Below are 5620 nucleotides of genomic sequence, written 5' to 3' on the forward strand. Positions count from 1 at the left end.
AGCGTGTCGGCCTGAGGCACCCATAATGACGTCATGCCATGTTTTATCCTTTTCCTTTAGTTTCTTTGGAAAGCCCTTCCTGAACTCCACTGTTGGGCTTCATGACCTTTCCGACCTCCCAAAGCACCCTCTGTGGAGCTCACTGGGCAGCTCCCCATTCGGTCTCACTGCCCTTAACGCTTGGCCCAAAGCAGGTGACCCGAGATTCCCGGTGGAAGTGGGCCCGGGTGGGGGCGGGCGGTGTGGAGGTGAAGGGTACCCTTTCCATCTGCCTTTATGCTGCCACCACTCATCGTAATGTCAACCCATATTCCAGACCTTCCTCTGCATGTTAGAAATTTCCGATTGTTGAATTCTCTGTTGAGAGGTTTGGGTGACACTGGGAACCACTTCGAGCCATCAGCCACGTTCCCCATCCCCAGTTGGATGGGCTGCTCCTGCCAACGCGTAGACAGCTCATCCAGCCCATGGTGGAGCCCTCACGGTCTGCGGTCTTGCACGATGGCACTTCTGGATCCTTGGGGCTTTTTTCAGGTTTAGGAAGTAGAAACCCACTTGAACTAATGTTAGTAAAACAGAGGAAGTCTTGTAAGGACTGGAGGACCTCACGGAGCAGCCTTGCTGTGGCAGGTCAGGGCCCGGGGGTCATGGACGGCGAGGAGCCCAGGGATCCCCTGGCCCTGGCTCTTACTCCTCTTCCCCCTGAGTGTGTTTTGTTCTTCTCTTCCCCCTGCAGCAGACTGTTTCTCTCTGCTTCTCAGCCCATGTGAGCAGATGCCCCTTGCCAAGGACTCCTGCGCTTACACGCTGAGGCTGGGTGCTCGCTGTCGGCCTCTCTCCTTGGCCCCCAGCCCCCAGCCCATTTCTGCTCCCAGCTTTCTCCCGTAATTCCTGTTTACCAGAGCTGCTGCAAAACTCCAAAATCTCTCTACTGAGATTGAAGTAAAACAAACAAACGAACTTTAGCCCGTTGGTATCTGTGAGCTATGGGGCCCACAGCCAGGGCCTCTTGCCCAGCTGAGAAAAGTTCTGCTGCAAGCCTTAAATTTCCGGAATCCTGAGGGAATCAGCCCATTATTGCAACCCAGAACAAAACCAGGCAGCCCAATTTTTACATAATGTCCTTTCGGAAATTCTGACTAATATGCTAAAGCATTAAATAGAAGTGAGAGATACAAATATCAAATCACATATAAATTTAATATATAACAAAGAGAAAGGAAGAGTTATTTAATGTATTATGAGGGAATTCCTCATTACCAAATATTAATCTAATTCCATATACATTCCTGAGTTACATACTTAAAAAATAAACCACAGGAGGGGAAAAACCAGAAGAAAAAAGAAGTGAGGGATCCCTGGGTGGCGCAGCGGTTTGGCGCCTGCCTTTGGCCCAGGGCACAATCCTGGAGACCCGGGATCGAATCCCACGTCGGGCTCCCTGGTGCATGGAGCCTGCTTCTGTCTCTGCCTCTATCTCTCTCTCTCTGTGACTATAGTAAAAAAAAAAGAAAGAAAAAAGTTAAAAAAAAAAAAGAAAAAAGAAGTGAATATTTATCAAGTCTGTGCATGGAGGAGAACTTTCTTTCTTTTTTTTTTTGGAGGAGAACTTTCTAAGTATAAATTTTCCAGGAAAAAAAAATGTGTCTGGAGGGTTTGTAAACATTAAGAGTGACCATAGTATCACTGAAATAAAATCATATAGCAGAACCTAAATAATACAACAGCAGAAAGAGAAAAGAGTTTACAGAAAGAAGACAGGAGACAGTATCATTAGTGTGTAAATACTTCACACACATTGGTCCGAAAAAAATGCTAGAAACCCTGTAGTTTAAGAAACAAAGGAAGTAACCGGAGGATCCACACAGAAGAGGAAATAACTCTAGTAAACAACCATTAGAAAATGTATAGCCAAAAAAATAAAAAATAAAAAATAAAAAAAAGAAAAAGAAAATGTATAGCCTCATAGGTAGTAAAACGATGCAAATTTAAAATCCAAAATAAGACTCCATTTTTTTTTGTAATGACAATACTCAAAATTAGCAAAGTGTGTAGCTGTGAGATAATAATAAAACAATTATTGGTCTCTTCCTGGCACCAACCTCTCCAGGGAGGCCGGGTTGGAAGGAGAGTTAATAGTGGAGCACACGGAGGGGAGGCAGCCTGTGTTGAGCCCCAGTGGCTCGAGCTTTGGGGAGCTTCTAGCTTGATGGACACATTCCACACAGGAGGGTGATGTGGGCCAGTCCCAAGAGGACAGATCCCGCTCGGTGCATCTCTTCATCCGGATCATTGCATGCCCTCTAAGAAAGTGATACGTGTAAGCGGGTGCTGCCCTGAGTCCTGTGAATGCTCTAGCAAAGCACGGGACCTGAGAGGGGGCTCCCAGCAAATCAGGCAGAGTCGTGGGTGGCCTGGAAGCCCACCGTTCACGACTGGCATCCGAGCTGGGGGACGGAGCCCTTCGCCCGTGGGATCTGATGCTATTTCCAGGTGGACAGTGTTACCGGAAATTGTGGGTCGCCTGCTGGTGTGGCCGAGGATTGCTCGGGGTGCGGGGACGGTCCCCTTGGTGAGCAGAAGTGGCAAAAACGAAGCGCTTCATGTGGGTAGCAGAAGAGAGGGCGAGGCAGAGAGATGGGCTTCTCTGCCTCAGGTGTAAAGCCAGCGCGTTCATCCGGAGCTGGTTCGGACACGCCGGAGAGGGAGTTAGGGAGATGGACTCCTTGACCCACCATCTCTGGTTCCTTGAGTCTAAACAGAAGAAATTACCCCAAACGGGACCAAATGCATCCGTTGTGGCGACTTTTGTAATGAAGGAAAGTCAAAAACAAACACGATGCTCAGTGCTGGGAGAAGGCCTTCTTAATTAGGGTCCATCCTCTCACGAACTCAGACATTTACTGAGCACCTGGAGCCGAGGGAGCCGAAGGCACAAAGAGGGCGGATGAGACCTCCGCCTTGCCTTACGGTGCGATGGGACGTGCTATGTGAGCCGCAGCCGGGAGGGAAGCCGGGAGTAGAGATTTTTTGAGGAATTACTGTGTCCGGCATTTTACATGGATGAGCACATTTAGTCCCCTGAGGTCCTGAGCCACATGGTATTTACCTGATAAACTGGGGACAGACAGGAAGAAGCCAACAGAGGGGCCGTAGCGAGCCACTCATGGAAGAAGGGGCTTCAGCTTCAAGGCCTGTCCCACCTGGATCTCTAGTCCCTGCGGGGTAGAAATCCCGGGGCCTACCACCAGCTAAGAATTGCCAAGACTTTGCCTCTTAGCATCCGGAGAGAGTCCCCCTCCCTGCCCCTGGCCTCCAGCTGGCATCACAGGCTCACCGGAGGGTTCCGCCAACAGACCGTGCTCTGTTTAGCCGGATCCCATCTTCCATGCTTGGGGAGGTAAACAGCAAAAGAAATGTTCATACGCGAAAGCAAGCAAGCAAATAAAAACCTCTCATGGTCTCCAAAGCCTAATAATGAATTTAGACTCTTAAAATCGATTTTCTAGACCCTCCCAGACCCGCTTTCTCATCATCCATTACTTCCCAACACATCACCTCCGTCCCGGCACATTCCATTCATTAGCCACTTTGAGTCCATGGTTCAGTTTTAGAAACGAGGCGATGAGCCGTCGTTGCAATCTGAAGGTTCAGGGTAAGTGATGACGTAACGCAAATGAGGTGAAAAGAAGTTAACCGGGAGTTAACAGGACGCAGGCCAGTGTCGGTGCAGGGGTAGGTCCACACAGCAGGAAGGCGAAGGGCAACTCGTCTCCACCCTCCAGCCGGACTGAGCTACAGGAGGGAGGAGCCCGGGCCGGCTCCGCGCAGAGGCCCCATGAGGACATTGAGACGTAAGAAGCCACCGCGGTGGGGGCCGTGTTCTTGCTTTTCCAGCAAGGAGACGATATGTCGGGGAGGGATCAACGGGACAAGGAGGACCCGGACTCGGCAGCTCCGTGGGGGATCTGAGCAGAATCGGGGCAGTGGGGGGGGGGGGCAACTGGTGGAAGTAACAAGGGTCGTTCACACGGCCCCGAATTTCCCCCAGTGGGGCTGGCCTTCTGGCACCGGGAGGGGGGCTCAGTGCCTGCTTTCCGGGGCCAGGGGAGAGTCCGGGTGTCCTGCTGCCCAGGCTGGCTCAAAGCAACTTGCACTTGAAATCGTCAACATGCCCGAGGGGTCCCTGTGGGGCAGCCCCTCGGCCCCATGTGCCATCCGGTTGGGGAAGAACCTGACGGGACTCCTGGCCACGGCTAGGCCCCGTCTCGGCTGGAGAAATGCTACTAGAATGACCCGCTGGGGGGGCTCTGGCGGGCCAGCAGGGCTGGGGGTCTCCTGACCGAACCTCGGGGGGCCAACAGGGACCGTTAGACGGGGAGGTAACTGGGGAAGAGGTCCAGGTACAGCGCAGGGAGGAGGTGGGAGGCGGTCCAGAGGCCAAGGCTGTGGCAGGTTCCCAGTGCCCCGCGGCTTCCTTCCCGAGCCCCCCGGGGAGCTGCACAGAACAATGCGAGGGGAAGCGTGCAGGGCCGAGGGTGAAAGCGAGGGGCAGCGAGGCCCCAGCTTCACGGAGGAGAGCCTGGGAGGAAGCGGCCCAAGGGACGCGAGGGGGACCGTGAGACACGGCTAGCGTGGGGGACCGGGCCTGAAGGCCCAGGTGACAGAGGAGGGCAGGGGTGACAGGCTCGGTTCTGGAATCTGGGTCTAAACCGGTCTTTGTATCTTAGGAGGAGGAGGCAGCTGCTATCACAAGGCTCCGGGGGGCTCAGGAAAGGTTGTCGGGTGGCCTCCCCGGGCCGCCGTGGTCCCGGGGCCACTGTGGTCCCCGGGCCGCATCAGCTCCTCCTGCTAGGACAGTCTTTGCCTGCAACCTCCTGCCCCAGGCCCATGCCTCCCCGCACCCACATTTCCATCACGGGAGCCAGGTGCAGGCCTGGGGAAGTCGCGGTCAGGAGGGGGCCCTGCCCCAAGGTCCAGCGGCGGGGAGCGCAGAGGGATCCCAGGCCACCGTGGGACCAGGTCCGGGCCTCGGCCTGCAGGCGGGCTTGCCACCTCAGCCAGGTCCGCGGCGGCGGGAGTTCTGGGCCCCAGAGGCTGCCCACGAAGCCCAGATGGCTGTCGGCGGGACTGAGGGAGCCGGGTCTGCGCCCGGGCCGAGCTGTCTTAGCTGCTTTACGGGAAGGGCCCTGACACGGGCTACTGTTTTTAAACACTTTATTTATTTGAGGGGGAGAGAGAACCAGGGGAGGGGCAGGGGAGGGAGAGAAGGGGACCCCCACTGAGCAGGAAGGCCGATGTGGGGCTCGATCCTGGGGCATGGACCCATGACCCAAGCTGAAGGCGGCTGCTTAACCCACCGAGTCCGCCGTTCTGACTTAATTGAAAAAGGCCAGGGCTCGGGAGCCACACGATCTGGGTCCGAATCACCTTGGGCTCCCTGTGCCTCAGTTTCCTCATTGGTAACGGAAGCTAACCCTAGCGCCCCTTGTTGGGTTGCTGTGAGGACCCCCCAAGTCCGGAACAGCACTGGGCACAGAGAACAGGGCCCGAGCAGTGAGCCCCCTGCCCGAGCCGCCATCCTTCCCTTAAGGCTTTGCCGGGCCTTTGGTCCAGTCTG

General features: G+C 54.8%; 1 long non-coding RNA gene across 1 annotated transcript; it reads right to left on the minus strand.

Moving 5' to 3' along the window:
- Positions 1 to 1181: 1181 nt before the first annotated feature.
- On the minus strand, positions 1182 to 4446 carry LOC125753352 (uncharacterized). The gene is made up of 2 exons (XR_007404985.1): positions 3559 to 4446; positions 1182 to 1493 (listed from the first exon to the last, which is right to left on the minus strand). It is a non-coding gene; the product is annotated as an uncharacterized LOC125753352 (long non-coding RNA).
- Between the last annotated feature and the right edge of the window lie 1174 nt (positions 4447 to 5620).

Source organism: Canis lupus, chromosome 22 (genome assembly GCF_003254725.2).
Source record: "Canis lupus dingo isolate Sandy chromosome 22, ASM325472v2, whole genome shotgun sequence".
Classification (NCBI taxonomy): Eukaryota; Metazoa; Chordata; class Mammalia; order Carnivora; family Canidae; genus Canis; species Canis lupus.